Here is a 17,132-nt window from a genome sequence, read left to right as displayed (position 1 = left end):
CTTTTTAAAAATCATTTTGAATTCAGACTACAGCATTTATTGGCCCAATGGTCCATGCTTTTTTTCTAATGCAGGCAAGTTCTTAAAACAGATCCTCTCTTGGGGCTTGATCCTTTTCAATTACTGAAGCCAATATAGCAAAGCTCCCATTAACTTCAATGGTGCAGAATCAGAAATCATCACCTCTTCTTACCAATCACCATTCCAAAACTGGTCCCATACCTTATTTGCAGCAATTTCAGATCCTGGCTATACTAAAATGTTATGCTACAACACTGTTAAGGAGATTGGATGCAAATAAACTTGAAAATATGATTGTTATGATTGCCCGTTCTTCCCTCCCCTTAATTTGTATATCTGCTATTTTATCTGCTATTTTATTTCCTTTTCCTGGGATAATCTCATTATCTGCTGCCTCCCCTGCTATAATTTCTTCATGCCTCTTCCCTGTTTGGTTCAAATTTTCTGTTTGCTACCCCTCGAATGTTGGTGTCATCCACTAATCTGTTGCTGGCTAAATTTAAACCAAGGGAACTCCTGCCAAAGACAGATGTGCATCAGCTGTACAAAGCTGGTTAAAACGTCTTTGGAAACCCTGAAAACCATCCTGGACTGGGCTACAGTTAGCAGAAAATGTCATTACTTGAAGATGGGTGCAGGGAAAGCAGCTCCACTGACCATTGTTGGTGTATCTCCATTGATTTCAGTGTGCATACATGAGGACTGAATTCAGCTGAAAGTCTTTGGCGTATCCTCGAGGTTTCCTATGAAATAATGTTTGGCTTTTAGCTGATTCTGCTAGACAATCTGTTTTTCACTGGTTTCTTGGATGGCTGTTTAAATCAGGTATCACCATGAAAACTTAAACCAACGCCTTATTCTAATATTTATCTAATGTCTTAGCATGACAAAAAAGAGTCCTTGAAGTTGCACTGATTGTATTACAGAGAACATACCAAGCACTCCCATAAACCCTTATGCATAGGAGTAATTTTGCACCTGAGTAATCCAGCCGAACTCAGTGAGACTACTCATGCAGGAATATTTTGTCAGATTTTGACTTTTCACTATGTTTTTTACATTTCAAAAATACCATTCAAAATGTTCCTCACTAGATGTGGGTTTTTTAATGTTTTGAAATTATGATGCTGGTATCCACAATATTTTTCTTCCTGAGAAGGTGATTGAGATGTTAATGCTTCCACACTGGACGTTTTATTCAGTCCTACCCGTGACTTCCAAACTTTCTCAGTTAGGACACTGTAGTGATTTTCTGAAGGAAAGGTATGACTTGTCAGAGTACTTATCTGGTCCTTCCAAAAGTTCATGGTAGCAATAAAAATGCCAGGCATGCATTCTCATCCACATTGGCACAGAGGTCCACCCCTATGTATGAGTTTGTAAGACTGGGACTAAAATTCTTTCATTGTAAGTATTTTTAAAAATTAATTGTCCTTTGTGCTAATTTCCATTTTCCAGAATCCCACTGAGAATGTGCTTTGATTTCATAAAAGGAAAAAGTGTGATTGATAATATGAAATGTACCTTTATATTACCATGTTTGTAATGCTTTGATATTAGATTATTCTGAAAAACTGCAAGGCTAGAAAAGTACTTTTAAAATTTTCCATGCTGTATTACCATTTCCTAGTTTATCAAAGCAGCCCTTCAGTGCTGGAAAATTCTTTTTGGTTGAACTTATGCCAGGAGTAATCCCCTTTCAGTTAATCATTTACATGAATGGGCAAGCTGCTGAGTTCATGCAAGGCCTGCAAACTATATTAATTACTAGAAACCTAATTAGAAATCAACAGAGTCAAAGGATCAGTGTTTCTTCCATACGGTACCATCTGGTGTAACGGATCTGATCCTACAGGCCTCACTTCAGAAAAACTCTCCATTAAATTCTATGGAACCTCTGCCAGAATAAGCATTTCTGGACTGCGCATGTTTGTGTTTGGTGATTAGCAATTCATTCTAAAGTACTTCAATAGTCTCCTAAATGATGGCAGACTTCGTATTTCCAGTTTTTGTTTAATGAATTAGCCTATAGGTATAGTATTTTACCCAATACTTCTCATTCTGACCAAGATATCAGGATGGTTGTGATTTTCCCTAACTCAAAAAACAGCTGTATTGATGAAAACAAACCAACAATACCACTGTTCCCTCCCATCCCCCCAAATTATGAAATGAAACACAAAACATATGCAATGTGGTTTACCTTCATAAGCATATTTATTTCTCAAACATAAAAGGATGCATACTGTCCAAAATGATAAGTTTGCAATTCTATATGTAAAACACAGGAACTCGGTAGAGGCCCAGATCCCCAACGGTATTTATTCTGGCACCTAACTCTCATTTATTTGAATGGCAGTTAGGAACTTAAATATCTTTGCAGATCTGAGCCAGGGTCCCCAGTTATCTGCATGTAAATACCAGTACATTTTTACCAAATGATTTGCTTTTTCAGCACTCAGCTGGAAAGTTTGACCAAACAATCACACTTGCTTGACACTTAGTAGCTAGGAAGGAGTGTAAGTTTTCTAAAAACTGACAATTCTGAATTCATTGATACTCCATAATTTTAAACCCATAATTTTAAACCTATCATTTTGATTAATGAGCTGTGACACAATCTCCTTTGAAAATATAGGTTTGGGGTAGAAATCTGGAGCCTCTGTTTTAAATTGTAATACAGGAGATCAGACTAGATGATCTAATGGTCCCTTAGGGCCTTAAAATCTATGATTCTATGAAGTGCTAAAAGAAAGGAAAGGAACTCAAGGTGACTGTTCTCTACTCAGCCTCAGACCCTTGTATTTGGGATCGGTCATGGACAGGTTCAGTGGCTTCTCTGTATGGTTTTTCAGTGTTATCCCTGGGTGGTTCCCATTCTTTGTTGCTAATTAGATCAAGTCTGATTTTCATTGAGACGGAGACGGTTGTGTCATCAGACTATAATCCGCCAAATCTCTCCAAAACCTCCTTCAACTGCTTTTGTAAACTTAGTAGAACTGCTTGCAGTATAACACGCATGCTGTGTTTCGGGGAAAGTCCAATATATGTTCACTGCAAATTTCAACATTCATACAAATGTAGAGACACAATCTTCCAAAGAGTTCCACTGAGAGTCATAGGAAGACTAGGGCAGTTAATCTACCATGTGTCTGATGGTGACTCTGGAATAATTTTTTAACCCCCACCATGTGCTCTAGGACTCTGTTAGATGTTACTACTTTCTCAATAAGGGTTATCAGTCTTTCACCTGAGATCATAGAATCAAGAAATGGAGAAACAGTTCTTGCCAGCAAGAAGTTGTGACACAAGAATGTCTTGATGCTGACTGGCAAAGCAGTGCAAAGGGATCGCCTAGGTCTGTGATGTACATTTTAGTTCACCAAAGAGTGTCATGTGAGGTGTCAAATAAAAACCGGTGTTACACTGTTCATCAATATCATCCTGAAATGCATATATAGATGTTGTGTAAGGAATTATGTATATACTGTACACTGAAAATTATATTCTTAAAGGTCTGTGTCTAAGGACTGGGCACCAGCAAAGATGAAAAACAGATTTTCTGTTGGACAAGAAATATTTATCTATCTGGCTGTTTACATGTAAATTAAGTATGGTATGGTTCACAAAGGATCTCCAGTCTGAACTGAATGCTAATAAAGGATTGTGAAAATTTCAAAGAGAGAAAGGTAACACGAAGAAGTAAACATCATGGGGGGTGGGAGGGAGGAGAACCCTATCTTAAACTGCACATCAAAGGTTTACTCTAGTATATTTGGGGGTCAAAGGAGACACCCTGTAATCCTTCACTTAGGAAATAAATGGAAAGTGAGCTTGCTTAATGAAAGAGGGGTCTCAGCCCAGCTTAGCTGAAAATGCCGCAGAGAACTTTGGGTGAGAAAAGCTTCTTTAGACAGGAGGGTAACTTGTCAGATACGTTTACTCTCTAGAAAATGGGTTATGATTTTGCTTTATATGTAACTATTTGTGTCCAATACTCTTATCATCACTTGAGTCTCTATTCTTTGATAATAAATGTATTCTTGTTTTCACTATAAATATATGTAAATGCTGTGGCGTTAAAGTGGTGATCCTGAATTGAATCCTACCAGCAGGCCTGGTAATTTTGTGAGTATCCAGTGGATAAGGGACTGGACACTACAGGGAACAGTCTGAGGATTCAGGGACTGGTATGTGCCTTTTGCCAATCTGTACAGAGAAAATGAAGCTTGCAAAGACCTGGAAGGCAGTGCTTGTACTGCCAGAGGCTGGTGGTTTCAGGAAGCTGATTCACAGCAGACAAAGACAAGACTTCCTTATGATAGGAGCAGGTGGTGCTTCACAACCCTGGGTACTCCTGAGGAGCATCACAGGAGGAGTAGCTGGAATTTGCATTTCTGATTGGCATTGCTAAAAAGCTGACTTTAGTCAAGTAAGAGCTTCAAAGGGGGGGGGGGGGGAAGATTTTACACAGATGTGGTGAATTAATTCAATGTGAAAGTGGGTTTGTGGATAACTCAGGTAAAAAAGCAATACAGCACTTCCAGCCATGAAAAGCAGCCTTGGACAAGTTTGTAGACGAGACTAAAAACTAACATAACTCTGGGTATGTCTACATTACACTGCTATAGTGTAGGCATGTATTACATGATGGAACAGGTATTTTCTGTCTAAACAAGAAACATGCAAAGATCATGCCTCACTAAGGATACTCTTGTTTATTGGATACTGAGGTCAGTAGAGTTACTCTGAAGTTACATTCATGTAACAACAGAATTTTTGTGCTTTGTGTCTATTAGGTTAGTGTGGTATACTCTGTTGCTTTTTTCTGGAGCTGCCATCCATCTAGAATAACCATGGTTAGAAAAAGAGAGAAAGAAATTGGGTAAAGGTAAATTTAAAATATGTATTTAGAAATGGCCCTTATTCTTGAAGTTCAGAACCAGATTTGTACTGGAGTCTGGATTTTCCCAAAGTTCAGGGCTGTTTTGATATTATGCTCAAGTTTGGCCCCCTAATAGAGATAAGGATGAGCCATGAAGACATGACAAGGCAAGATACAAAAATTGCACTTCAAATTCTCAAGCATAAATGCCACGTGGAATGTGTCTTAAGTACCTAGTTCCAGAACAGATTGCAAATTTTTATCCTAATAAGCCACAGAAGAGAGTTTAAAGCTAAAGACCAATTAAGACTTTTCATAAATCATAATATAGTATGGAAAAGCTGATAACATTTCAATAATTGGAACTTGTGTAAAAAAGTCTGTTTCCTAATCCAGTCAAGACCAATTATATTAGTGACTCCTTCCAAAAATGCTGTAACCCCACTTCCCTGAAGTGTGCAATAATCCTGCTTCTTCTCAAGAAACCAACTCTAGATGCCACTGATTTTGCAAACTATTTTCCTGTCTCCAGCCTAATGCTGCTAAGTAAAATCAAAGAAAAAAGTCATAATTATGTTGCTGATTTTGCTTCAGCCTGAGAGAGCCTTTTTGGCCATCTGTATTAAACCCTCTGTTTTGTTTTTTTGAAACCTGGTTCATGATTCCCAACAAACTTTGTGAGAGAACTCTCCTGATGCAGGACCCTGCTCTTAGTCTTACTGGGGAAATCTGCCAATTTACACAGTGTTTCCTAGTTTTAGGCTGCAGCCATGTTACTTAAAAATCCGCCAATTAGGAAACATTTTTGCAGATTAATTCTACTAACGACATTTCAGATCACAAGGTTTGGCATGTAGGTACCTGGCTGGCTAGATGGGAAAACCAGTTGGGAAAAATGATTCTTGAGCATAGCATGCTAGCTAGCACTGTCTAGGCTTGTATGGGTTTGAACAACTGTATTAAAAAAGTTTCTCAGTCACCGTCAGCTGGTGTTTACTGGCAAAATTATGTTCCCGAAATGATTTTCAAGAACTGATACTGGAAATTGTCTGAAGATTGTGGATCTGGTCTTCACGTTTTAATTTGTGTTGAAACTACATGAAGCAATCCAGTAGCCATGATAATGTCCACAAAAGGGAAAATTTATGCTATGCCAATCCCTAAAAAGGCTTCAAAATTAATGTCAGATTCCTTAGGAAAAGGCATCATTAAAGGTAAATAACCTCTCTGCTGGTGAAAACTTCTTTCCAGGAGCAATGGTTAGTGGGAGTGGCTGAATGTTTTTCAGGGTTAGCCATTAAATTAGCAGGTTTTGGGGCCATTTTATTGTTGCTTCATTTAGGTTATCTCCTTTCTCTGAACATTAACAGCACAGAGAATTAACAGTTACAACAACATTAGCAAGTTGGCAGTGTCAGGTGGCTGACACTGACATTAGAAGATATAAGTAGTTGTCTGACATTTTAAAGTCTGCCTTTTACCATGCATTCACTCAGAGTAGTTAACTCTGACTGTGAGAATTAAAGAGTAAACTGTCAGCTCGCCACCTTGTCTGACTGGCTGTGAAGGCCATTTTGGGGGAAGGTAAAGGGACTGACAGGCAGGATGCCGTGGCCTACCAGTGGGCCCATAGCTTCCATGACTCCCTGATGACTTTCAGAGTTGGTCACAAATTTCTGTGGGGCTTATTGGGGCTGCTAGCATTCCCGTCTGTGAGGATTCTCCCCAGGCCCCATTATGACGCTGACCATCTTCGCCACATTGAACAACTGGGGCTGTAGGATGGGTCTCTGCAGGAGCCAAGTGCTCTCTTTCCTCCAGGAAAGGGAGATGCTCTATGATCTCCCTGCAGGAGACGCATACGGACCCAGCCACCGAAGCTCACTGGCGGCTGGAGCGGGGGACAGGGTGTATTTTAGCCACATCATAGTTTGTGCACCTGGAGTGGCCACTCTGTTTTCCCCTGACCTATGGCCCCAGGTGCTGGGGATTGCTGAGGTTGTGTCGGGTTGCCTGCTGCATCTTCAGGCTCGAGTGGAGGGGCTGACATTGAACCTTGTCAATGCCTATGCCCTAACATTGAGCCTGGAGCGGGTGCATTTTTTCAGCAGGCGTCCGCCTTCCTCAGTTCCTTGGATACTCGCGGGTGCCTGCTCCTGGACAGGGATTTTAACACCACCTTTGAGGAGCATCACTGCACAGGAACAGTGCAGTGCCCGGCCGCTGCAGGCATCCTCCAGATCATAGACCATCATTCCTTGGTGAATGTCTGGTGCGACCACCACCCGGACAATGTGTCCACCTTCACTTATGTCTGGGTAGAGGTCGATCGGTCGTGTCACTTCCAGTTAGATCACATTTATTTATCTTGTTTCCATCTCTTGTGGGCCCACTCCTCTAGTATCCAGCCAGCCCCATTCTTGGATCACCATTTGGTGGCTGTGACGGCCTCCCTCACATCAGAGAGGCTGGGGCTGGCTTATTGGCACTTTAATAATAGCTTGCTGGAGGTTGTGGGCTTGTGGCGACCTTACGGGAGTTCTGGCTGGTCTGGCAAGGGAAGAGGTGCGCCTTTCCCTTGGCACAGTGGTGATGAGATGTGGGGAAGGTCTTCACCCGGCTCTTCTGCCGTGACTATGCCAGGAGCCAGCCGGTGGAGGAACGTGGCAATAGAGCAGTCAAAGCAGGAGGTGTTGGAACTGGAGAGGCATCTGGCCGCCAGCCCTGAGGATCCATCCCTCTGCAGAGCATGCCGGGAGAAGTGGGAGGAGCTCTGGGCCCTCGAAGACTTTCGGGCTCAGGGTGCTTTTGTCTGATCTCGCATCTTTCTCCTCTGGGAATCACCAGGATCGGAGACCTCCTGGACTACAACCAGGGGCACTGGATGGATTCCCAGGTGCTGGGTCAGCGCATGGTGCTCTTGAACCCCCCGGCAGGTACTCCAGGAGGTGGGGGCAGACTTATTGCCCACCTCTTGGGTTTTCCTTGAGCGGATCCTGCAGGAGGGAGCTCCCCATGCATCCCTCAACCCAGGTCCTCTGGATCTTTTTATTTGGCCTCTGTCCCATGAGCTCCACATCCTGCCAGGCAACCCCCCACCCACCCTGAACTTGCTGTGAGATCTATAGCTAGTTTGTTTCCGAACTGCAGCAAGGGTACATCTGTACACACTTGTGCTCCACACTCTCCATTTCCTCACCCTCGTGTCCCACCCTGACACTAAGTGGCGGGACATTTTGTCACCTGTTGAGGGCCTGCCAGGGATATCAGCTGGCGGCTCTTTCATGGAGCTGTGAGCATGGACGTGTACCTGGTGTGGTTCATCTCTCTCCCTGACATCTGCCCTTTCTGCGGCTTGAGGGAGATCCTGGTGCACGTCTACCTGGAGTGCACCAGGTTGCAGCCCCTTTTCTGGCTCCTCCAGAACCTTCTCTAAGGTTTTGATTGCAGTTTTCCCCACACCTCCTGATGTATGCACACCCTATCCATGGCCCCACAAAGTTGCAGGACCTTCTCATCAACCTCCTCCTAGGTTTGGCCAAAGGGGCAATTTATAACACCAGGGAGAGGATGTTGGCCGAGGAGGTACTCTATGACTGTGGGGCCTATTTCTGTTCCCTATTCCATCACACATCCGGGCAGAGTTCCTCTGGGCCATGTCTGCTGGCTCCTTAGACACTTTTGAGGAGCAGTGGGTGCTGTCTGGGGTTCTCTGCTCAGTGTTCCATTCAGGTACCCTACTTTTGACCCTTTGACCTTCACACCTGTTTCTGTTTTTTTCATTTGTTGCCCCCCGAACTTAGTTGAGTCCCAGGCTCAGTAGCTCCTCCCCTCAGGGTGTGGAGGGGCTTTTAGGCCACATCCCAGTACCCAGTAAGACCATGCAGTCACTCTGAGAGGTGTTAACTCACTGACTGTGAGAATTAAAGAGTAAACTGTCAGCTTGAGCAGTATAACCAACTGATCCCTGTGTTAGCCTCACAATATGCTTAACAGGATTTTCATCCTCTAGTCCCCCCCAATCCAATAGGATATATAATTCTGAGTTATCTGCTTGCCAAACGACAGAAGCATATAGCTCCTAAAATCAATAGAAACAACCATATAATGGATAAGACCTGAGGCAATTCTGAACCCTCTCTTGTATTTCTTTTGAGAACAGTAAGATTTGAAGTGAATGGACCAAGCATCTTAGAGGCTAACAACAGATTAGCAGGTTAACTGTTGAAATAGGTTTAGCAGATCAGCATGATGCTCTCTTGTAATTATGTTTTTACAGCCTCTTTAGGGGATGGTATAGGGGAAGGGCTTGTGATGTCAGAGTGGGTAGGGCTTAAAAAGAGGGATGAGAGCTAATCAAGATAAATTGAATTTGTATTTAAAGCAAAGTCAGTGTTAGTTAAGACGGTTTTTTTATGTGTTAATCTTCATATGTTTTAAAAGCTGCCAATCATGTGACTAAGGCAGCCTGAAACGAAGACTGATGGTGAACACACAAACTCTTGGATGTTCATGGTGTCCTCCTTTATCTGGAAACTAAGGTCTTCATAATAGGTGTAAGTATACAAATTAATGGAATAAAAGATGCTAATTATTTTACTGTAATGTACAGTATAGTCACAGTTATACAATATCAGGAAATGTATGATTTTTCAGATATTGGTATTAAATATCCTTACATCAAAATAGAAAAATCACACATCTACTTAGTCTCCTTTATGGCATTTTTAAACCATGGTATTTCACTCTAGAAAGGGAACTTTAGGAAGAGATAGGTATGGTATATAATAGGTAATGTACATGATAAATTATGTGCATTGGGGCATTGGCTATCTATTAGAAATATTCTCCTGAGTGAATACTCCTTCCACATGCAAGTGGAAGCTTCACAATTTTTACAAAATCAAATGGATCAGTTTTAAGATTTTTTCAAAATCTCTTTCATAAACAGAACATGTCCTGTTTTTTCAAATGGTTCATTGTTGCATATACATTTACACTTCTAAAAAAATGTTGCCATACTTAACAGAAAATCTCAAAGAGATACAATAGAAAATTGAATGTCGCTTATTGTGATCCAGAAGAACTAAAAATATTGAATGACTAATGGTAATAAAATATTCCTTAAAATTAACAAGCTGTTAAGTGGATACAACTTAGTCTTCATGTTAATTTCTATTACTTGAAGTACAGTAGAAACCTCAATTATTTGCACTAATGACTGGGAGATACTGTATGGATTACTGAATTTTTAAGTATAAAAATTTGATTAATTAAGGCTACTGAATCACAAAATGTTGTTTTATTTATTTTTACAATCTTAGTTTAGATTGATCTAAGATGTCTCTAGAGTGTGTAGCCTCTTGATATCTAATGGATCCTAATGATGCTATTTTGCAGAATACCAGTATTTTGTACATCTTTATACATTGCAGTATATTTTGTAAAAATATTGATGTCTCACTAAGATGAGACTTCCTTACATGCTGCTTTTACAGGGAGTGTGACCACTAAGACTTCAAGAGAGTTCATAGGTTTGTAGACTGAGAAAGACTGAGGCTCTCCTATATTGCACTGTAGACTTAATATTTCAAGATCCCTGGAATTTCCATAGCGTTTTAATGAACATGAACTGCATGTTGTCTTTTTTTATAGTGAATAATTTCTCTCAAGTCCATGGAAAAATCAAGATAGGCTCTTCTCTCCATATTCTGTACAACAAGCTCCTATCTTCCAGTCACCATCTTATAGAGAGAGCACTGTACTTACAGTACAAGACAGCGTTGACCCAAGTTACCATGTACGGGTCTGATCCTGTACAGTGCTGAGCTGAAGCCGCTGGGGATCAGTGGATCAGGCCTGAAGTCTGAGATTTCATGTAGTAATTTCACCGAGTAAAATGTAGTTTGGCTTAAGTCTTGTGCCTTTGCATATTAACTCAGAAAATAACATTGGTCATTGTTGTAGGGTTGGTAGTTGATAACAGCAGCTTATATATAATTTATGGTGACCTCCAAAGAATTTTTTTTAAATTTGGGTTTGTGCCCCTTTTTGCTTCATATTTCATAAAGAATGCCTGAAATTTTTTTTAAAAAATCAGCTTGTTTTATCTTAGATATATAAGAAATGTCAAGTGTGGTTTTCCCTGATTTTGCTAGAGAACTTCTGGGAGGTTTCAGGGATGTTTATTGTGATCTCTAATACCTTAACTGAAGGGGCAAGATGTTGAATATTTAACTAAGGCTTTTTTAGTCACACTGAAGCTGAACAGGTGTTTAAAACCCCCAAGTCCCAAAGACTTTTAAACAGTTTTCATTCTTTTGGGTCTGGTGATTATGTTATCTGCAGTAGGGTAAGATTTTCAAAGAAATTTAAATCAGATGCCCAAATCCCAGTGAAATTCAATGGGATTTGGGAGCCTAACTCCCTTAGGTTCAAGTCTAGCTCTCCAATTGTCAAAGAGTTTTCCAGCTTGTCCAGTACCTATATTTCCAATGTTAAAAAACAGAAAATATAAAAAACCAACCTTTTCATGCCATCTTTATAAGTCAAAACAGTTAAAAGAGCACAAGTTCAATTTTTTTCTCTTTGCCGATCCTCATTAATCTAGCACTCCGCTGGCAAACTTCAGGCCTGTAAAAGTAACAAAGACAAGGTAACAATATTTCAATAACGATGAAATAAAGGTTCATCAAGAACTATGAATATGTTAAAGAAAAAACAAAACACCATCATGTTTTGATCTCCCATTATAAATCAACATAATACAATGGACCATCTACTGCAAGGTTGTAGGTCTGAGGTATTTAGTGTGATGTATGAAGTCTAGTAATTATTATTACTTTGTTTTCACTGTACTATGTTTCTAAATACTTTGTGTTCAGGAGCAGCTGCTTTATTGGGAGTCATGGTGGATGCAGAATGTTAGAGAGCGTGTACACACAGAGACACAAACATACTGTGCTCTTATTTAAATTTCACTTCCATTAGAGGTCTTCTTGAGCCTAAGTCCAACCCGGACCTGATCTTGTTCCAAGCCCACCTGGATTATATCCGAGTCCAAGAAGGTCAAGCCATTTTTCAATCCAACCCTTCCCCACCAAACCTGAGCCAGCACTGCCAGTACCTCCTGCCCATGGGGTTGGCACAATGGCTGTGCACCCCACTCCTGCCAGCCATTGATTTATGCTGCCCTGTGGATGCTGCAACTCATCAGGACACTCACTCCACAGCACACACACACCACAGAGACTGGGAGGAGTGGGACATGCAGCTGCCTCTGTTCCTATCTCACAGACAGGAGAAGGCCATCAGAGCCAACTGGACCCAAACCAAGAGGGTCAAGTTTATTTTTGTCCTGACCCGAACCCAAAATTTGTAGTTGGTTTCCTCTGGGTTTGGGTTGGGTCACAGGGCTCTATCTTTTGTTATTTTCCTTAATCTAAACATCTAATTCAGATTGATATTAGATTATAAACTCTTAGAGCAGGGCTTGTGTCTTCCTACATGTTTGTAAAGTGCCTAGCACAACAGGCCATCAACTGAAACTTTATTTGCTAGCACAAATAAACCTTAATATCAATAGAGCTATGGTTACGAGAAAGATGGTCCTGTGATTAAAGCACTACAATGAGATTCAAAAGATCTGGGTTGGATTCCCAGTTCTCCCATGACCTCCTTGTGACTTTGGCCAAGTCATTTAATTTCTCTGTACCATAGTTCCCTACTTGCAAAATGGAAATAACTCTTTCTTTCTCCTACCTCTTGTCTGTTATATTGTATTATCTTCTGGGAAGGAACTGTCTCTTACTAAGCGTTGGATACACACAGGGGCCCTGACCTTGGTCATTGCTTTTAGATGCTAGTGTAATAAGTACAGTTAAAGATTGCTTTAGAAATGTGCTCCTACTCCCATTAACTTCAATGGGACAAGTTTAATCCTAATAATAACAACTTTTAAAATCAGTCTCAGCATGTGGAAATTAAACTCCATTTACTTTAGTGGGGGTTGCACCTACTAAAATCAGGGTTGAATTTGGCCCTAGAACTATTTCTTAAGGCCACTATACTTAAAAGAAAAGCTGAATGGACTACAACTTCCAGTCTTAGTATTTAGATGGGTCAATAATGGTGTAACATGGAGATATTTTATACAGTGTACGCACATTATAAAAGTATGCAATGCAAACTCCACTGGCTGACATACATAAAGTAAATATAGTTATTTTTCCTCCTTGAGGGACTGTATTGTTTTCAATTCAGTTTTAGGACTAGACTCTAATCTCAGACTCAGAGCAGTTTGCGCCCACGTATCTGGGATTAGAATTTAGCCCTCTAAATCTAGTCTCTCAATTTGTACCTTACCCCAATTAAGGAAGCATGTTTTATGCAGTTGTCTGATCCAATGACAGCATATTTTTTCTTTATTTGTAACAACTGTCATTTATTTTGCTAACTGTGGACTCATGAATCCAGCACAATTTCTAACTTTAGTAGTTATCGGGTAGTTTTAAGGCAAAAACAATAAAGATTTCAGTTTTTACTGTTGGGACTTAATTTGTTTCCCTTTATAAACAGAATCTAAACTTGCTATATTTGAAGCAACTTTTAGAAAGTTTTTCTAAAAGAAAAGGCAAAAAAATGTCAGGATGGAAATTTACAATATTTACATCAATGTACTTACGTTTAATACTATTGAAGAATAAGATGTAATTTTTTTTAAATGCTTCCTTTTTCTTTAACTTATTTGAGCATTTCAAGTTATACTTATGTCCTTCCAAAAGAGTACAGCAGAGCCATTGCAATGATATATTGCAAATTACATTTTAAATGGTAATTGTATATGCATATGAAGTATGTCAAAGCAGTATTTAAATTAATGAAATCTTAATTTATATAACTGTAAAGAATGACAGTCTTCCAACAAGCCCATATTATATATGATATACTGTGATTGTTAGGGTCGGTTTTGCCAAAAGCAGTAGATGGCTTTGAATAAATTCTCTAAATACACAACTGTTATACACAATTTGACACTCCACATAACATGATTAGATTTGCAAGTGCTTTTAGTTCATGAAGTTTGTGTCTTGCCACCTCTTGTCTAATAAATTGAGACAGAATTAGCACTGGGTGAGTGGTTCTGCCTGCTGCCAAGAAGGGTTTGTTGAGGGTAAGACTCCAAAGGTAGAGATTAACTTGTCTTCATCCTTGTAATGTGCTGTACAGCCAGGATTTGTGCAATAGGATCAGAGAAGAGTCATACATGAATGTAGCACTGGCCAGCTGGTGTGTATGCATTTATATGAACTCTGCTTCAAAATTTTGAGCAGCCTTTGAGTTCTCACCAACGTCCCCGCTGATATATGAATCAGAAGTATGCTTTCCCTATTTTCGAAGTGTTTTTGTTTTATGTGTCAGTTTCCAATATGATAGCTGATAGGCAACAGCGTGAGCCTTTTAAAAGAATCATGAATTTGACCCATGATTTAGGGCACAAGCTAATTGCTGTTTGGCCTGACATTTTATAAATGTCAGTAAAAATGACATTTATAAAATCTATAAATTTAGTTACAGAATGACTGAACACACAAGGAGTAGATCTAGGTAAGAAAATGCCGATTTTACATAGACACTTTTCAGAGGAGAATGATACTATAATATATCAAAACTTACCACCATATTCCAAAAATAAATTGGTTAACAAGCCATATAAAATCAGATAAACCAAAGCCCTGAAATGGTTTGGGCCCTGCTTGGTTCAGAGACCATGTCCCTTCTTGAGTGACAACGTGGCTTTTGAAATTAGTTGAGGTGCCTCAGCTGCCGGTTCCCAGTTAAAATGGGAGGTGGCTGGTGGCAGGTGATTTTCAGTGAAGGTTCTTTTACTCTGGGGTTTACTTCCCCTGCTTGGTCCAGCAGAGCAAGACCAAGGCCTATTTCCTTAGTACCTTCCTGAGGGAGGGGAGGTTTTTATGGTGAGGGTGGGGATAGCAAGAATGTTAACATTGAAGTCTGAATTTTAGTGCATGTATTAATTCTGAGTGCACCCAGAGCAATGGATAAGCATGTCTTTTAAACATGACAAAATTGAAATATTGCAAATACAATTTAAAATATGATAGAAAATGACAAGCAACATGCCCTTCTCGGGGAGACATAGTAAATCTTCTGTGTCCTTGCTGTGTCTGAATGGAAGAAACGAAAGTTTCTCCCCTCACCCCTATTCTGAATTCAGTCTTTGTGTGGGCTGAGGGAGACATTGCATACAAGATGGTTGCCTGAAATCCATTGTCTCCTATCATCCTCTGCTCAGTATTTTTAGTGGGATGGGAGGTATTACAGAATGTGGAGTGTGAACATTCTTCCAGGAGTTCTCTCCCACCTCTTGACCCATTGCTTATTTACTGAGCTGGGGACTCCCACATCTCCTTCCATAAACTCTCAAAAGCTGCTTGGACTACTACAAGTCTGTGGCACTGCTGAGGCAAACTCTTTCCTCCAAGTCCTGGTATCTCTGGCTCTGTTAGCACACCACTCCTACTCCTCATTCACTCCTATCCCCTTTGTTGTCTGTTCAGTGAGGGAAGTGGGACCACTGGCTAACTCTAAAAAGCAGTAACAGATATACAGGGTTTGGGGTCCAGAAATTCTAGCTGCAGCTTCTTGTTTCCTCTCTGGTTCTGGTCTCTCTCATCTTATCAGCAAACCCCTTTGCAGTCTATTGGGTAATGTGGGAATTGGGGCAGGGGAGAAGAGAGAGGTGCAGATCCTGGATTATCCGTAGGTTTGCACTGTGACAGTTTGGGTCTAGAAAATGTGGTTGTGTAGCCTCTCTTTCCCTTCTTACGGTGATTCTGATCTGTTAGAGGAATAACAGCCACTAGGAGTATTGTCAATAAGGCCCAATCCTACTGTCACTGACTTTAGAGAATGGAGGACTAAACCCATAATGAGTAAGAGACATCCTACCTTTTGTAAAGGAACCACTCTGCAACCAAAAAAAGTCTACTCTCAGGACTGCTGGCTGGGAACTTGCTGCTTTGTTTAACTACGTCAGAACTGGTGGAAGGGTGGGGACTCCCACTGATCAAAACAGGAAGTAAGGAAGGAGTGGAGTACGGTTCCATCCCATAATTCTCTAGGTAACCCAGTTAACCTTATCATGATCACTTTACTGCAATCTCATACCGAAGATTTTTAATTCAGAGCACATTCTACAACCATAATTACCCCACTGAAGCTATGGGAGGTTTGCCTGCATAAAAGCTTCAGGACTTGGTCCAGGGATACTTGTATTTTACCTTCTTTGTTTCCTTCAGCAAGATTTTCTCAGCAAAGCTTTTAAGTTAATTGTGTTTCTGAGCTCCTATCTATCCTCTAGTCTTTGTTCATTGCTCAAAGCAGGCTTTACGCTCCTTAAGAGGCAAAAAGTTAGCCTGAGCTATTGCTAGTTACCATGAGACTGATGTCTCTGGATATCCACATCTATTATCTGCTGAGGAAAAAGCAGTTAATATTTAGTATCTATCAATGTTTTGCTGCTGTTGCTTAGATGTGATCATCCCATTCTTGAGTAACAATTAAAATGGTCATTAAAATGGCTAAATAAATGCTAATAGTGGGCCCAATCATAGGCATAGTTTGACTTCTATGTTTGGGGAGGGCAACTGCAGTTAGGCCAATGGGGCTGTGCATGGGTGCCCAAGGATTGCCATTTAGGGGAGCAATGCCCCCTTTACCTTGTACCAAACTATGTCCATGGGCCCAATCTTGTTCCAGTAGTAATCAATAACAAAACTCTCAATAGGAGCAGGACCACGTCTAATATGAGCAGCAGAGCAGGGACTCACCTTGTCTAGCTTTAGCTCCATTCCCCAGTGCAGGGTTGTGAAGAGTCTTGAGTTAAGAACTGCTGATTTAGAATGAAGTTGGTACAGTCTTGTGTTCACAGATGAGAGCTTGGTCAGCTGAGTTTTGATTCAGCACCAGTACAAAGGCTTTCTATCTTGTTTTGTCTCCTAATGATAGAACAGAAAACATCTGATAGTTCTGAAGACCCGAACAGAAAAAAAAAAGCTTGTGGCACATCAGCAACAGGTAGGTACATTAGAGTTATTTTTAAAGAAAGGTTACTAAAAGTGTAGCTACATTTAGTTGGGTTTATTGTTGTTTTTTTTACAAAGAACAGCAACTGTTGTGCTACTGGAGGTTTAAACTCTGGGCC

The 17,132-nt window shown here is 40.5% G+C and overlaps 1 long non-coding RNA gene across 1 annotated transcript in view; it reads right to left on the bottom strand.

The window, feature by feature from the left end:
* Window positions 1-11,430: 11,430 nt before the first annotated feature.
* The window catches only part of LOC137145589 (uncharacterized), a 33,477-nt gene continuing 27,775 nt past the window's right edge, over window positions 11,431-17,132 (bottom strand). The window contains exons 2-3 of the long non-coding RNA XR_010917682.1: window positions 16,759-16,926; window positions 11,431-11,539 (exon numbers count right to left, since the gene is read on the bottom strand). This is a non-coding gene — a long non-coding RNA (uncharacterized lncRNA). The remainder of the gene's footprint in view (window positions 11,540-16,758; window positions 16,927-17,132) is intronic.

Source organism: Emydura macquarii, unplaced genomic scaffold, assembly GCF_026122565.2.
Source record: "Emydura macquarii macquarii isolate MOO-44397 ecotype Brisbane River unplaced genomic scaffold, CSIRO-AGI_Emac_v2 contig_3603, whole genome shotgun sequence".
NCBI classification, from domain to species: domain Eukaryota; kingdom Metazoa; phylum Chordata; order Testudines; family Chelidae; genus Emydura; species Emydura macquarii.
The sequence above is the reverse complement of the archived record's forward strand: the minus strand, read 5'-3'. Positions and strand labels throughout refer to the sequence as shown.